At 38.6% G+C, this 17,629-nt stretch overlaps 1 protein-coding gene across 8 annotated transcripts in view; it reads left to right on the plus strand.

Annotated features, from left to right (window-relative positions):
• The first annotated feature begins 7,497 nt into the window (after positions 1-7,497).
• The window catches only part of hdac5 (histone deacetylase 5), a 95,302-nt gene continuing 85,170 nt past the window's right edge, over positions 7,498-17,629 (plus strand). For 4 of the 8 annotated variants that reach the window (XM_037978544.1, XM_037978546.1, XM_037978545.1 and 1 more), the window contains exon 1: positions 7,508-7,751. The gene's annotated coding sequence lies outside the window, so the exon portion shown is untranslated. Of the gene's footprint in view, positions 7,752-10,003; positions 10,083-17,629 lie in introns of all 8 variants that reach the window. The other 4 variants (XM_037978543.1, XM_025002171.2, XM_037978541.1 and 1 more) reach the window with 3 other exon arrangements.

A 17,629-nucleotide genomic window follows, 5' to 3' on the forward strand; every position in this document is an offset into this window, starting at 1 on the left:
AACAATGTACAGTGTCCCCTTTTATATAAAATAAATAAATAAAATTAGAAGATTTTTTATCTGCACATGAAAAATATCACTTAATGTCTGTGTGGGCAATGTCAGTTCATAGGCAGCACCAATGAAATGGAATGGCCACTGACAAGGAGGTGAGATCTTGTGAAGCAGCCATCTTGTGAAGATCTACATGTATCATTTTGTATTATTTATATGCTAAAGCCACACATTGTTAATGCCTGATATGTGCTGTATGCTGTTTCATCGGCGCCAAAACACATAGAAATAGTCTTATTTTACTTAAATAAACATATATCATGCAAACAGAACAGTATTCTGAAGTGAGCCTTCTAACCTGGTCAAGCATTATCAGAGACAAAATGCTAACTCGACATACTACCACTACTGTGATGAAAATATCAACTACTGTAATCATTGTAAGCAAACCAGAACATCTCTGCACTTTAAGTAATTCAGTACTTTACATGTCTGCTTAGCCTAACCAGAGCACTGCTAATTCTTTTACAATTTCTTTTACAGTATTTTGAAAGAGTTAATTTTTTTAACAATTGTTTGTTTACCAAATGGCTGAAATAGTGTACCAGTGGCTAGAAAGGGCTGGACTGTAGGACCACACAGAGGCACTAATCATGGCACCTCAAGAGCAGGCCCTCAGCACAAGAGCAATAGAGGCCGAGGTCTATCATACCAGGCAGGACCCAAGATGCAGGCTGTGTAAAGATATCCCTGAGACAGTCCAGCACATAATAACAGGATGTAAGATGCAGACAGGCAAAGGATACATGGAACGCCATAACCAAGGGGCTGGAATAATGTACAGGACCATCTGTACCGAGTATGGACTGGAAGTCCCGCAGTCAAAGTGGGAGACTCCACCTAAGATGGTAGAGAATGGCAGGGCTAAGATGCTAAGGGCCTGCCTGTGGTGACAGTGGTGACTGCACACAACAAACAGTAGACATCTAGTCTGGATGCTACAAACTTGTTTTTGCCATCTTGTGATTGGCATACAGAATTACAATCTACATAATGTATCTGCAACATTTGAGTTCTGTAAAATAGAGTAAATGCTATTGATGCTAATACCAGCTGTGAGTGTGTTTTCTCTGCCTACCTGTTAGTACACAACAAGTCTGTCCCACTTGATTTTGGACTAAAGAAAAGGTCCTGAAACTGAGTAAATTGACAGTTCTACATGTTCACTCATGTTTCTGGAAGCTATACATTTCCTAAGTTACAATGGTCGGTAATTTCTCACTTTAGCATAAATACTTTTGATTTGTGAACTATTTTCAGACAGACAAAAACTGAAAAGGTCACCATTTCAATGATTTATGAACTAATATGGCATAATACTCACCTTTGAAACATAATGCCATGTTCTTTGAAATGCTGGTTCTGATAATTATAACAATTAATGGCAAAACATTGGATTCCTCTGCTAAGTTTAGCTAATTTACTCTCATATTGATGATCTGCTGCCATTCTGATTGTAACTATGAACACACACATACCCATGCAAAATTGCATAAATTCTCATCTTGTTGGCATTCCAGTGTTTCTCTCATTCAGTTGACCGAACCGCTCTTTGTGACCCTGAACAAGAGCAAGAAGGTAAAAAAGATGGATTTAACACCTCATTCACAAAGTAAAAATGTAGAAGTTAAAACCAAAACTTTATCTCCTTTTCTAAATTCTATCAATCAAGAAGTTTTCTGTTTATTCAGTACTTAAATCTTTTTAGGAAATAATGAACATTAAGTTGTCATGGCTGAAGCTGAAATCAATCATCTGTCTGTTTATAAACACAATTAAAAGTCAGGATGGATGTGTGCATTACTAGGTAACTACAAACGTCATCAGCAGAAAGAACATAATTTAGTTCTGGAGCAACATCCCCTGCTTTTTAAATAATTCAATGTCATAATACAGCAACAGACATAACAACAGCTTGGATCTATCGTAACTTTATAGATGCTGAAACGAGCGACCTGCATTTTATTCTTCATAAATCTACGACAAGGAAAAATTGTATGGTCAGTTTATATAGATTAAAAAAACAACAAAAAATTCCTCCTTTTTTGCAGGGTATTTGCAGAAATTGCACACAGTGATATCACCCACCCCCACCCCCCACCCCCCCAAAAAAATTGCTTCAAAATTGTTTGTTTTGTTTTTTTTGTTTGTTTTTTTGTACAACAGTTGATTTGAAAGAAGACTTTTGTTTTTTTTTATATCAGTTTATTAGCAGTTAATACATATAGTGATGAACATGTTGAAGGACTGAACTTGTTAATATAATTTTAGTTGTTTAATCAAATACAGTTTTCATGTATGTGATGCACTTAATTCCTTTATAAAAAGGAGTCATTTCTCCTATTTACAAATTTGCAGACACTGAAAGTATGACAGCAAAAAAATAAAAATAATACTATTATACAGTAATGAATTATTTTTAACCAAATTAAAGTAAATTAATCATTTATTTTAAGTGATTTTCTGTGGTTCTTTGAACACCAAAAGACAAAGAGCAACACACTAATTACATGAATACTTTAGGATTTTTTTGATTGTATTTTACATTTTTACAGGAGGGCAGGATGTGGACAAGGAAAGAGTTGAGGAAGTGTGGTATTTAAAACTAAATTTAATGAAGTGCTCACACTGTTAAACTAAAGCAGGGGTAGGCAACCCTGGTCCTGAAGAGCCACTATCCTGCATGTTTTACTTGTTTCTCTGCTCCAACACACCTGATTTGAATCACTGTGTCATAAACAGGCTTCTGCAGAACATGAAGAGATCATTTAACCTCTGAATCAGGCGTGGTGGAGCAGAGAAACAAGTAAAACATGCAGGATAGTGGCTCTCCAGGACCAGGGTTGCCTACCCCTGAACTAAAGACTAATCAATATGATCTTCATCTGCACTCTCATGTCCCAGTGCTTAATAGGTTTGGAGCTCAGGTTTGAACAAAACACAGCTTTTCATGTTGTCCATGCAGACTATTTTGCTCTTTTGCTTTAATATTTTCAAAAGTTCAGAAAATCAACACCAGCACTGAATCCTGTTTATTGATGCTTTGACATCAATTTAATTTGGCCCAGTTTGTTTATATAGCACCAATTCACAATAAAAGTAATTTCAGGCAACTGTACAAATGAAAAAAACAAGTCCATAACATAAATCCAGTTCTGATCTGGATTCAAATCCAATTACAGTGAATTCTATCCTATTATAATCCAAAACATTAACACATAGTATATTATATAATGCCAGTTAGTAAATCATCTGTCTAAGGAGGCACTGAATCTTCACTTCGTTGCAATTCCCCATCCTGAGCAGCATGTTGGAGAGAGTGGAAAGGAACAACCCCCCTTTAACAGGAAGAAACCTCCAGCAGAACCAGAACCAGGCTCAGGATGGGCAGCCATCTGCCTTGACCGGCTGGGTTTGAAAGGACAGGAAAGAGACGGACAAACAGAATGATTGGTCCAGGGGAGTAGGTCAGAAGCAATTTAGGTGAAAACTGCTCACTTACAGGTTTACTGTAATAAACTCTGAGTTTCTACTGGTCTCCTCTCACAGGAAGTAGCTGTTTGACATGAGTTGTTGTTTTTAATCCTGACTGATATCGAAGCAGAATTACTTCAGAAAAACAGACTTCAGGAGAGGAGTTTCTACCTAGATTGAATTTGTTCTCATTCACACATTTTTTAAAACTGTATTTCTTTTCCTCAGATTTACACATTTATCTCAGTAAAACTCTCTGGCCACACATCCAACACCTCAGAAATGCACTCATCAGAACAAAGTCTGTTTATCACGCAGACATATAATCTGCAGAAATCAATTTGCAAATGTTCACCTGCATGAATGGAATTCCAGTAATAAAATTTCTGGGTCCACTTTCCTGATTTTGCAATCCAAACACAGATTTTCCAACTTTGTTTTAAAAAGACAAATAAAAGAACAAAACTATCAGAATTCCAGGTGATAGTAACTGACTGAATAATCTTGAAAGATAATTGATGTTTTTTAGTGTTTAATGATTCCTATGTCAATCTAATACAGATATAAAACAACATCTGTCCATAGGCAGATGGGAAAGTAAACTGTAGAATTTGTTACACTCATACACTCATAAATCAAGGTATATTACAAAGGATAAACTGTTTTAGGATCAACCCTGACGCCACTGGACACCTTTTTGGGGGGATGTTTAATTTAAGCAACGCCTGTAATCAAAATCTAAACTATTAAATCAGTTTATGGTTTTGGGAACCTCATTTCACACAGCCTTCCTGAAGACATGTTTTTCCTAAATTGACATTTTGACTAAGGAACTTTTTTGAAGTTTTTTTGACTCTTCTTTTTGACTCTTCATATAAATGCTAAAACATCAAACTGGAAAACCAGTTCATGTGAATTAAAGCTCTGGGTCAGACACCAGAGCTTAGCTGAGCTGGGACATCATCATGTGTGTCTCTGCTCACACTGTCCAGCATGCTTAGCATACTTGGTGTTCAGAAACAACCCAACTCTGTTTTTTTCTGCGGTTGCCCTGGTGAATCAGTGTATCAGAATTCCATTGATCTTGGCTTTGCATTGCAAATATGCATGCTCTTGCTTCAAAGTTAAGTAATTCTGAGTTATATGTAATCAGCCTTTCTGGAACTGAAAACCTGGAGTTTCCTTGCCTGGGAAAATTAACTCAGAGTTTATGAATAAACTGCCTTTCTGGATAACCCCCAAGGTGTGGTTACTATGGTAAGAAAAGAAAAACACATGTTATTGACAGCAATAATTACCTCCGCCAAGGAGGTTATGCTTTTGGTAGTATTGGTTTGTTTGTCTGTTCACAAGATTACTTAAAAACTTATAAACAGATTTTGATCAAAAAAAATTCAGGAAATGTTCGGGTTATCACAAGAAACAACTGATTTAGGCTATTTTAACATTTTAGTGGTGATCTGGATCCTGATCTGGATTGAACTACTTTTGTAATGACTCTTTGTCCTTGGCAAAGGTTTGTGCTCTCTGAGTGCTTCTTGTTGCATGTATAAACATGAAGCACTCAGAGAGTAAAGATAGCAGCAGAGTGAAGAAATGTGGTCAGTTTGTTCTCCAGCAGTCTAAGCCTATAGCAGCATAACTAAGGGATAGCTCAGGAAACCCAAGCCAACCCTAAGTATAGGATTTATCAAAAAGGTCTTTAACCTAGTCCTAAAAGTAGACAGGGTGTCAGCCTCACAGACAGAAACTGGAAGTTGGAGTAAGTTGGAATACAGTAAAATACAGTAAGTTGGAATAAGAGAGGAGGCTGAGAACTGAAAGCTCTGCCTTTTGTTCTACTTTTAGAAACTCTTGGAACCACAAGTAAAACTGGAGACTGAGAGTGAAGTGCTCTGTTAGGAAGATGGAACAATCAGATCTTTAATATAAAATGGAGCTTGGTTGTTTGTATGTTAGAACTAAGGTTTTAAATTCTATTCTGAATTTGACAGGGAGCCACTGGAGAGAAGCTAAAACTAGAGAAAAATGATCTTTCCTCATAACTCTCATCAGAACTCTGGCAGCATCATTTTGGATCAGCTGAAGACTTTAAAGTATTTTTTGAACATCTAGATCATAAAGAATTACAATAGTCCAGCCTAGACATGATAAATGCATGAATTATGTTATGACAGTTGCAATAAATTAGGACACCCATGGTTAAACTCACAAACTTTTTTACAGCAACAGTGGAGATGCCATTCCAGAACAAGGTGTCAACTCTGTCCTCTCTCTCATGTGTTCAAACATAGTCTCTTCTGCCCTACACTGTCTCAGAAGCACCCTGTAGTGACAAAAAGTAATTAAAGCAAAAGAGAGGAACAATTGCTTTTATTGTATAAACCAGAAAACACAAACTCTCCCCTACTACCAAAACAAACATTTTTTCTCATATTTTTTACAACCATTTTTTTAATCCAGTTTTTTTCATCACATAGTTTTTTGTCCATGGTGGTGCATGTCTTTCCCTTTGATGTCTGTTATAGGCTGAGGGGTTCCTCTGCTGTGCCAGTTCTTGGTGTTTCATTGAAGCAGAGCTCATCCCATCACTGAGGATGAATTAACTCAGTCCAGTCTGCTGCTGTACTGACAAGGATTGTTGTATTGAGTCTTTCCTTTTACCACAAAAAAAGGCTTCCTTACTCTAACTGTAGCTCCAACAGTGACTGGAAGGTTTGGCTCTTTGCTTTTTGTTTGTGTATTGTGCACTTTTGACTTGTTGTAGAACCACTTTACCTCTAACGTGGTCATAATATCCATTGTCTTTAGGTGGAGGCAGGACATCCAGTTTTGACCTCATTAGTCTTCCTTTGAGAAGTTGGACAGAAGATTCACCAGTTGTGGCATGAGGTGAAGCTCTGCAGCTGTTAAGTATTTCTGTAACTGCAAACCTCCAGGGTCGTTGTATAGTTTGTGCTGCCTGAATGGTGTCTTTTAGCGCTCTGTTAAAATGTTCCACCCATCTGTATACCCGAGTATTGCATGCATGCTTTAATGTGCTTAATGCTATATTCACTCATGAAATCCAAAAAAGCAGAAGATGTAAACTGTGGTCCATTATCAGTAGTGATGGTGCAAGGCTTTCCTTCATTAGCAAAAAGAGAAGTTAGGAATGCCCTGACAGTGTTTGTTGTATAATGAGAAGTAAATGTTATTTCAGGCTATGGACTGAAATAATAGCCTGAAAATAAACAAGGAGATGGCAAACCTGCAGTTCTGAGCTTCATGTTCAAATGGACTGACAATATTGACAGTAATCCTTTGAAAACTTGACAGGTTGTAATGGTGCGGTGAAACAATAGTGGTTTTGTCACATCCCTGACAAATACTGTATGATGACAGGACTGTGTAGACCAATTCTTCCACCAGTAAAGTTCTCTGAGGTGTTGTTTAGTGTGACCCATGCTCTGCTGTCCTTCATTAGCCAGGTACACAACCTTTTCTCCCAGAGACTTAAGAACTACAAGATGTTTACCTCTGAATATCACTGGTATCTCTGCAGCCAGTTTATGACGCACAAGGAAGTAAGGTTTGACTTCCACTGGAAGAGACTTCTTCACTCTGGGCCATCCTGAGTGGATGATTTCTTACAGTTTTGTAAGATCAGGACAGTCTTCACATTCAGCTTTAAAAGTGATGCTTGTCTGCCTCTACCTGTAGGTCTTTCCATACTTCCAGTCTGTCTCCTGATACCCGTCTGTCTCTCCTTGCTGCCTGTCTCTCCCTGCTGTCTGTCTGTTTTTACCTTTCTGTTTCTCTCTCTCACACACTGCTGTCTGTGTTTCACTCTCTCCCTGCTGTCTGTCCGTCTCTACCTGTCTCTCTGCCTGCTGCCTGCCTGTCTGTCTTCCTGTCTCTCTGCCTCGGTCTGTTTGCACGGAGTCTATTTTTAGCCGCAGCAGACTGGTCACGTGGCAGGGGGAGGACGTCAGTAATGTTGTTGTTGGTGGTGGGAGAGAGTGCGCGCGCGCGTTAGCGAACGACGGAAACATGGAGTAGGTGAGACGACAGAAGAGGTGAGACCCGTCCTTCTTTTTCGTGGACAACCTGAGCGCGGAGAGAGAGAGAGAGAGAGAGAGAGAGACGCCTGTGGGGGGAGGGGGGCAAGACGCACTCCGACCCAGCCTCGGCTGCGACGAGAGCCGAAAGGAAACGACCCGACCTGCGCCGATATCCTGACGGTACTGTGACAGTGTGTGTGTGTGAGCGAGAGAGAGAGAGAGAGAGAGAGAGAGAGAAAGAAAGAAAGTGAGTGTGAGTGTGAGTGTGTGTGCATGTGCGTGTGTGTGTGTGTGTAGGTGTGTGCGTGTGTGTGTGTGTGTAAAAGAGAGAGACATACTGTTCAGGAACGATGTGGCCAGACATTCAAATTTATTTATTTATTTTTCCCAACCGAGCGGAGAACTGACATTTTGCCTTTATCGTCTCTCCACAAACTGTTAGCAGTTTAGCTAGCACAGCTTCCACCTAACTAACCGGATAACCAGGTTATAGTTAGTTGGTACAGGTGCTTCCATTCAGCTAACAGTATAGGTGATTATAGTACAGCTAACAGTTAACCAGCCAAAATACAGAGTTGACGCCTGAAGCTAACAGATGGCAGCAATTAACTCCCAGCCAACATGTAATCACCCCTGGTTACTAGTAACCAACACTATACCTCCCAGGAGCAACACCAACCCATACAGGAACCTAACAGTGTTAGTTACTCATGCATTTATGAATGAAGTCCCTTATTAGAACCCTGACACATGAGTACACTGACTTCATAAAGCTGTTTTCACTCCTGCAGCTGCAGAAGCATCGAGCTTCATATGTCATGATTTAGTGCTCCTTTTGCTGTCAAACCTGACCTGCTAGTTTGTATTTTAGTGGAAATGCTTGTAAATACAATAATCTAACACAAAGTATGAACCTGGAGGGATAGCTTTTGCTTTTATGAGGAAGAAAGGAAGTGCTCTGACCTATTCAGTGCCTGCAAGAAGTGCAGAGTCTATGCATATATGTGATGTTATCATATGTGTTGATGCAGCAAAGCATGCAGCTTGCACTGTTATATTCACCTCAAGACGGAAGTAACATTATCCAGTCATAAAGTCCACATAAAATAGAAAATCTACATATTTTATTGAAATCAGACGGATGTTTTTCTTTTCTTCCTTCCTCCTGTTCTGGAAACTTTGCAGTGTGCATGACTGGTTTGTTTTTGTTGACCAGGTCTTCTTAAAAAGCAGCTTAGCATCCCCAGTTAGCATCCCCAGTGATTTAAAGTGGAAGAACTAGGGCCATGCCGTATCTTACTGTTCACAATAATGCCAGTATAAGTCTTTGTGTGATATGAATGACATGACAACACAATAAATTTACCGTCACTAGTACACACAACTGAACAACAAGAGTGGGTCCACATCTCTTCCATGATAATGCACACAGTCGCACGCTGGGTTAGATGCAAAATTTGCTTGCTATTTCAAGCAGCGTGTCAGTGCTAGGGCTGCAGCTATTAAATAATCGAGTAGTGTATTGAATAATCCATTGGTTTATTCAGTAATCATATTTACACATCAGTTGTTTCCAACCTTTTAACCCAGAAACACTGACTTGTACCTAAAATAAAAGTTGCACCGCCTCTTTCCACTGTCAGAAACTTGTGTGCTCTTTTTACACTTGCATATACTAACATGTTGCAAAAAAAAAATCAATTATTTAATATTTCTAGAGCATGTACTTTTATATATGTATGTATAAAGCTAAACGTTATATGGATCTTGCCTACCTTAGCCTATGGATGAGATGTCAGATGTTTGTCTGTAACAGGCTTTCTGTCTTTTTCCTTTGTTCCAAGGTGACAAAGCTAGCTTTAAAAACTTTGTGTTTGGCTTGAGGACAGAATCCTGTATTTTTGAGAATCCAAAACTTTTTGTCTTTGTTCTCCTAGAGATACTCTTCAGAAACAGGCTCCAGAGCAGGTTATAAATTCATTGTCTGTTATCAAGTGGGGTTCAAGTACAACCACCTTTATGTTGTCAGCTTCATACAGACCTTATTCTTTGCTTAAACACTGACACTTCTGTATTGTGCAAATGCACCTGTGGAGAGGCTGTTTATTTTCTCCAATATAGAGTTCTGGACATTGCTCGCTGCACTGAACATCAGACACCACACCACTCAGTTTGTATTTGGGTGTTTTGTTCTTAGGATGGACCAGCCTCTCTCTGAGAGTCCTGTTGGGTTTAGAGAGTTTCTCACATACTCCGGCAACATATGAGATGATAATACATTTTGCTTTTGTTCTTCTTCCTGTTCTGTTCAGTGGCGTGTTTTCTAGATTTCCTCTTTGACTTGACAAAAGCCCAGTTAGGATATCCACATGTTTGGAGTTCTTTTTTTCTGATGTATTTCTGTTCCTTCTCCTTCCCTTCTGTCCTCTTAGGGACATGTTCGGCCCGATGATGTGAAGTTCTGATGACAGAAAGTTTGTGTTCCAGTGGGTGATGAGAGTCAAACAGAAGGTACTGTTCGGTGTGGGTTGATTTCCTGTAAACTTTAATGTTGAGACTTTCATCTCTTTCCGTGTGCGCCAAATAGCTAAAAAGGGAGCTTGTTATCATTTGCATCCTCTCTGCTGAACTTGATGTTGTTATCAACAGTGTTGATGTGTCTGGTGAATGCTGCTACTTCTTTGGCTTGGATTTTGACTTGGGTATCGTTCACAAGTGGCTCTGTTATCCACTTCCTCCATGTAAAGATTGGCCACGTGTAGAGATTGATGACACTGGAGATCCCATTGCACAACCATGCTTCTGTATGTAAAAATTGTCATATTTGAAATAAGTGGTAAAAAGACAGAGGTTCAGCAAGGTATAGATCTAATCCAAAGGGAAATCGGTTCTTTCGTTTAGATCATTATCTTATAGAAGTCGTTTTCTGACATTTTTCACTGCTTCTGATGTGGATATTCAAGTGAAGACTGAAGGGACATCAAATGACCCACTGGTCCTAAATATTTCTGTGGGTGACATCCTCCTGATTTCGCCTGGTTGTTTGTGACGAAGAAATTGCTCTGTTATAATTTTAAGAACTTGCATTTCTGCTCCTTGCTTTTCTGATGCTGTGAAAACTGCCTTTTCAACAAATCTCGAAACTTCTTCTGTCACAGTGTGAGGTAAAATAGTTGACAGCTTCTGGCAGGTCTGGACAATTCTGTGTGAGAGAGGTGAAGTGGATTGTGACGTGGATCTGTCTTATTCACTCACCAAGTAGCTTGTTTTGAGCTTTCAGAAGTATCTCTTCTGCTCTATGTCCTTTGATGGTAAAGTTGAGTCTTATGCTTTTGAGGATGTGTCTTTGTTGTCTATATCTCAAACTGAAGAGAAGGTGGTTCCTGTGGTCTGCAAGTTTCCTTGACATCTTCTCATACTCCTGCACTACTCTTAGTGTCCTGTTCAAATAGATAAAAAGCAGACAATAAAAATGGAAGGATGAATGGTGGAATATGTTGTTTTGTTTATCTGCAGTTCATTTCCTTATTTTAGGACTAATTTTTACCCTCTGATCCAAAAAAAAAAAACTTAAAAAAAAGATTTGCACATCTGTTTTCCCTTAGCCTTTATACTTAGAGCGTAACAAAACCTAGTTGTATTTCAAAAACTAGTGCTCATTCCCGATCTTGGTGAGGACTATTGCTGGGTAGGAAAACCAAATGCAAATCTCTTCATCGTGGAAATAAAAGTCCTTAAAGTTAAGCAGAGCAGAGTAGTTAAAAACAGGAAGGTGATTTTGCAGCTCAGTTGGAAGAGGACAATTGTCATATTCGGGAGTGAGAGCTCTGATTTATGTGTCAACATCTGCTGCTGTGAAAACACCTGCAAGCTGAGCTGATTAATGATAAATTATCCACCAACTCAAAACACAGACTTGAAGGAGAGTGCCTTATTAGAACTGATTTCTTGTTACATTCATCACTTGTTATTTGGGCTTTTAGTGATGGTTTTCCAAAGTTTGGTAGTTTTTTTTTGCATAAAGACTCCTCAGTATGTCATATATCAATTTCTCTTAGAAAAATCCATTGGGATATTATTTCACTGATAATTCTTGGAGTAATGAAGAGCCAGTTGATACTTCCTGTTTTAGAAATCAATCATTTCCCCAAATTTAAACTGCTCCTTTGTATCTGTTCCTAGTCTTGTAACATTCTTGGTAATATTTCTGTAAATACTTTAACGTTATGCATTTTTTGTTTGAATGGAAATGGGACAACCAGAATAGATGAATTATGTTTAGCCAGCTTTCCTGATAGTCAGAACTGTGACCTTATGTTTAGAGATGGACTGATTAATTGGCCGACCAATTGTAATCAGCCGATATTGACCACTTCTTAAAAATTCACATCAGTCGACCTCTACTTGTGTTTCCATAAATATTATCTCTCTGAACGTCCAAGGTGTTGTTCTTATCCTCGTTCTCATAAAGCTGTTGGTTTAGGACAGGGGTGGGGAACTTTTTCTTTTTCCTAAAGATCCACATACAGAACAAGGACTATTGCAGAAGTCTAGATCAAACAGGCTAAACTCAGTGCTGCCAATTAGAATATTTATAATTAGTAGAGATGCACCAGAGGATTGGCTTGTGACCAACACCGGTTGATATTCAGCCTAATTGACCTTGATCAGTGACCAAAAACCTGATCTTTTTCCAATCAGTGAACACACCACGAGCAGCTACATTGTCCTTCACCACTTGGTGTAAAAATGTTTTTACTGAGTCAAGAAAACACGAATTAACTGTTTGGACTGTCTGCAGGGTGTTAAAAAAGTCAGAGGAAGAAACAACATTTGAGAGACTATTAAAGGAAATAGCATTTCTACAGAGGAATATTATCTGCCGTTCATCATGCAGCTGAAGGTCGGTTTGGATTAGAGCTCAGCAGACAGAAGAATGGGTTACAAGTTGTTTTTTATTGATTTTTTTTTTTCTTTTTGAGCTTTCCACCTCTGTCTGTCGTAGAACATGGTGAGTTTAGGGCTGCAACAACGAATCGATAAAATCGATAAAATTCAATGATTAAAAGCGTTGGCAACAAAATTCATTATCGATATGTGTCGCGCAATTTATGCGTCACTAACGTTGTCGTGGAAACAGTGACGTCACCCGCAGTGCGTTGTGAAATCTGAACACTCCGTCCTCTCCGTATGATGATGAAGAAGCTACGGCTCCTCTTCCTCACTGCAAACTTTCTTTCTGCTACTCCATTACCGTTTTAGGGGGCATATTTTACTCACTGCAGGTTAGAATCTGCTGAATAGAGTTTTGTGTTNATTGATTTATTTAAAAATAAGAAAGTAGTAAAAGTTTTACATCAACCTACTCCTTTACATACAGATAACTTTTTTATGTGGGCCAAAATGAATGAATGCAATTTAAACATTTTTTAAGTTTTTGTAATTTATGCTATAATATGGTCTTTCTCATTTCAGAAAAAAACAACAAACAGTGAAAGAATATGTCATGATGGGAAAGAAATGCACACCACATAGCCTCCAAAAACAGAGCCAGCCTTAGCCAGGAACATGTTGACATGCTAACATTTTTACATTGCAATGCAAAGTTCCTAAAGAAAGGGAGTGATTGAGTGCATCTCGTAGTGTGTGCACCATGTGTCATGGTTTCATGATTGAAGCTTTACTTGTTCTCAACACAAATGTTAATGTGAAAGACTCAGGGCCTTTAAACAACAAAATGCCTCTGTTTTGCACTTTTTTAAAAAGTAGCATCCACATTTATTTTTCGGGATATAGTATACATTTTTTATATTTTTGTTGACATTTAGTTTTATTTACTAAAGTTATTTGACATTTCTCTTAGTTTTATTTCTTTATCACAACTAACTATACAGGCAGCTACATGTTTTTGTTCAGTAATCTATGCAATTCCAAACAGCGGGGGGTTCCAAGACGACCGATTAATCGAGAAAATAATCTCCCGATTAATCGATTATTGAAATTATCGTTAGTTGCAGCCCTAGGTGAGTTAGGAATCTGTTAACTGCCTGCGCTGGAAAGCACTGTGTAAGGGACTCCTGCTACAGTCAGCAATGTCAATGACAGTAATGATGCTAAAAAAATAAGATAATGAAAATGTTAGCACAGGGATCAATTTGTCTTTGTTTTAGTAAAACAAGAAAATCTTTCGTTTTTTTAACTGTGTTACTACTTTGCACAGCTGCCTCTCTCTCACACCTTATGTCCTCTGCTCCTAAAATGTTTGTTAAACGATTGTTAACATCACAAGGTTCAGGGTTTGTAGCAATAGTAAAATGAACGAATGACCTAATCCAACAGATCTAACATTAAGGAAAAGGTTTGTTTGTATTCTGATTTTTTATATTACTTTAGACAAAGTTTCTGATTATTTGAACAGACACTTTGAACGTAAGAACAAAAACTGTAATGTGGACTAATGTTTTGAGGTGTGCACAAATAATAAAAAAGGACCTTTTAATCTGATTTATAAATTAGATCTGCTGTAACTGTTTTTCTGTTAGTTCTTTTTGGTAGAAACATATCCTTCTGCTAATAATATGGAGGAGATTTTTTCCAGAGTTCCAGTGACACAGAGAGAGAGAGAGCCCTGTGACATGATTAGTATTTTTGGAGAAAATGTTTTTTACTGTAAACCTTTTGTTCTAAACAGTTACATTTTCAGTTTAATTAGAAATTAGAAAAAAAATCTTTGATAAAACACTAAGTCCGACAGTACCAGCTTCATATTATCTAGACATATTCTGACATTAAATGATTTTCTATAGGACAGACATTTCAAACTTCAAACAGAAGACAGAATTTAACTGGAATTTATTTATCTGATTAATATAAGAACATTTTGTTTTTGCTTCTAAATTTTACTAACAACCATCTACTTTACAGGTAAAAATCTAACGTTTCTGTAGCCACTGACATTTTTTTTATTATTATTACTATATTATTACTATCCTCTGTTTTTTAGAATTTGCAAATTTAACAACATTACAGTTGGGCTCAAACCAAGGTCATAATAAGGCATAGATAGAGATGAGGCTTATTTGATGCAAACTGCCTTTCTTAGAATATGTGCTGTCCCCAAGTGTATGATTTTTCTTTTGTAGTTCTGTCACCTTGCTGTTGTCTGGGATTTGGTCGACAACCTTTTCCATCCCCTTTTGATAAGTCCCTGTGCTACAATTATTACTGGAACGGGTTTTGTTTTTAGGCCCACACATATGCTCAAATGTGTATTTCCAGGGCTTTATATTTGGCCGGTTTTTCAACAACTTTAACAGAGGTGTTACTTTCTGATGGGATGGACATATTAATAAGAAGGCAGGCTTATTCTTTTTTTGTTTTTGATGACAATGTCTGGCCTATTAGCACCAATTTCCATATCCATTTGGATTGGCATGTCCCAGAGAATGGAGATGTCATTGTTTTCTTTTATTTCATTTGTCTTTTGTTTTAATTTTGTGTTCCTGGCAGATGTTCCAGTGCAGCCTTTTTATGTCTGTCAATGAATTCACTTTTGGCTAACTCAGAACACCCAGAAAGTAGGTGGTCAATAGTTTCCTGAGCTTTGTTGCATAACCTGCCAGCTTAGTCAGGGCCAACTTTTATAATCTTGTGTTTGTAGTTATTATTATTATTGGTATTATTATTATTATAACATAACATAATAATTAACATTGTGTTGAGCAGCAGTGTGAAAGCTTTCTCTCAGTCTGTTACACAGCAGTTAATTCATCTTTACTACTGGACACTTTCAAGAGAGTGAACCCCAGACACTAATTGCAGCAGGCTCAAACTGATTGATACAACTAAAATGCAATTTCTTTCCACCAGCACTTTAAAATATATATATTTTGTACTGAGAGTAGCACAGCGGAGCAGAATTAGATCTGTCGCCTTTCAGCAAGACGGTCACAGGTTCAAAAGTCAGCCTTTCTATGTGGAGTTTACATGTTCTCTTCGTGCATTTGTGGGTTTTCTCCAGGTGCCCCAGTTTCCTACAGACCAAAAACATGGAGGTAAAGTTGACTAGTAATTCTAAATTGTCACTAGGTGCGAGTGGGATAGGCACGTTCTCTTGCAACCCTGCACAAAAAAGTGGATAAAAACATGGATGGACGGATATTATGTTTTGTTAACTATAATGTTTTGAGAAAAACCTGTTTTAAAATAAATGGTGTTTGCAGGTTGGAGCTGGAATTCGACATTGGCCCACAAATCTTTTATTACCATCTAAGAGTAGGTGTGGTAACTGTGCAATAAAAATGTGAACCAGTCATATTTAGAATATAAATTTAATATTTTTAATGTAAATAATGAACAATCTGAAAATTATTTCTGAAAATATGCACATTTTACAGCATTTTAAACACCAAATGAACAACATAGAGTTAGCTATTTTTTGTTTCTTTTTCTCCAATGAAAGAAATCTTATTTTTGTTGGGCTTAAACATGTTCGGAAGTCATGTTTCATGCCTGAGGTAGATGTAAAGTACAGCTGCAGGTGATCATCAGTAAGACATGCAGAAAGTTCTCTTCTTTTTTTTATCTCTCTCTCAGGACACGTCACTTCAAATATTTTAATAAACTCCCCATCAGAGAACAGTTACAATGTTTTTTACTGTTTTGTCGAGATATCACAAAACTAGTCCTGTTCCATTCCTGGATGTTAATCCTGATGAAAAAGGTATTTTTGCTTTTTCAGTTTTGACAGCAGAACTTCCAATGTATGTACCTGCTCTGTATTTCTCTGTTTAGTCTAATTGTGCTAATTTAGTTCACAATCCTTAGAAACAACATACTGTTCTTTACAAACTAAGGTCAGGGCTTTGCAGTAAATCAATGTAGAAGTCCAGATTTTGTTAAAGACTCAACATTCTGTGTCAGTCTTTGCTTTTGATACTGTGTTCACATGTATAAAAGAGCCCTTCTCACTGCTATTATCCACTTCCCTGAGCTGCTCTCCTGGGCCTAGACATAGCTCTCTTGTCTAGCTACGTTAGTGGTGTCCAATCCTTGTCCTGGAGGGCCATTATCTTGTGTGTTTTGGGTGTTTCTCTCCCTTGAATCATCTGATTTGAATGAATGAGTGATTAACAGGCTTCCGTAGAACTTGAAGACCTGCTGAAGAACTGGGAGACATGAGCATGTTCTCGCAGGCCTGAGCACCAGTATGTGCTCAGGCCTGCATCCTGGATACACTGCCATCATGCTCCACCCACACTCCACCCTGGACATCACTACATGAAAAAACACAATAGGGAGCTCACTTTGTTCTTAATACTCCCCTGAAGACCTCACCAAGACCCTGCAAAGATGACCCATTTTATGATTGATAGTTTTACAATAAAACTAAGTTGTCATCCAATGTGAAAGGGTTCTAACAGTTGGCTTGATTTGGGAACCAGCAGATGATAAGTTGGCATTACATTACCGTGTTGCAATGCCACAACTCTTTGTGTCTGTATACAGCTAGAATAGGTGTAATATGTATCACATTTTTCTAAAACTGAGCTGGTGTGTGAGGTTGAGAGGTTCCGGCTAGAAATAGTCGGGCTCACCTCAACGCATGGCTCTGGCTCTGGAACCAGTCTCCTTGAGAGGGGTTGGACACTCTTTCACTCTGGAGTTGTCCCCGGTGAGAGGCGCCGAGCAGGAGTGGGTATACTTGTTGCCCCCCATCTTGGTGCCTGTACGTTGGGGTTTACCCTGGTGAACGAGAGGGTAGCCTCCCTCCCCCTACGTGTGGGGGGACGGGTCCTGACTGTTGTTTGCGTTTATGCGCCGTACAGCAGTTCAGATTACCCACCCTTTTTGGAGTCCTTGGAAGGGTTACTGTAGGGTGCCCCTCCTGGGGACTCCCTTGTTCTGCTGGGGGACTTCAACGCTCACGTGGGCAATGACAGTGAGACCTGGAGGGGTGTGGTTGGGAGGAACGGCCCCCCTGATCTGAACCCGANCGGTGTTCTGTTGTTGGACTTCTGTGCTCGTCATGGATTGTCCATAACGAACACCATGTTCAA

Source organism: Kryptolebias marmoratus, linkage group LG12 (genome assembly GCF_001649575.2).
Source record: "Kryptolebias marmoratus isolate JLee-2015 linkage group LG12, ASM164957v2, whole genome shotgun sequence".
Classification (NCBI taxonomy): domain Eukaryota; kingdom Metazoa; phylum Chordata; class Actinopteri; order Cyprinodontiformes; family Rivulidae; genus Kryptolebias; species Kryptolebias marmoratus.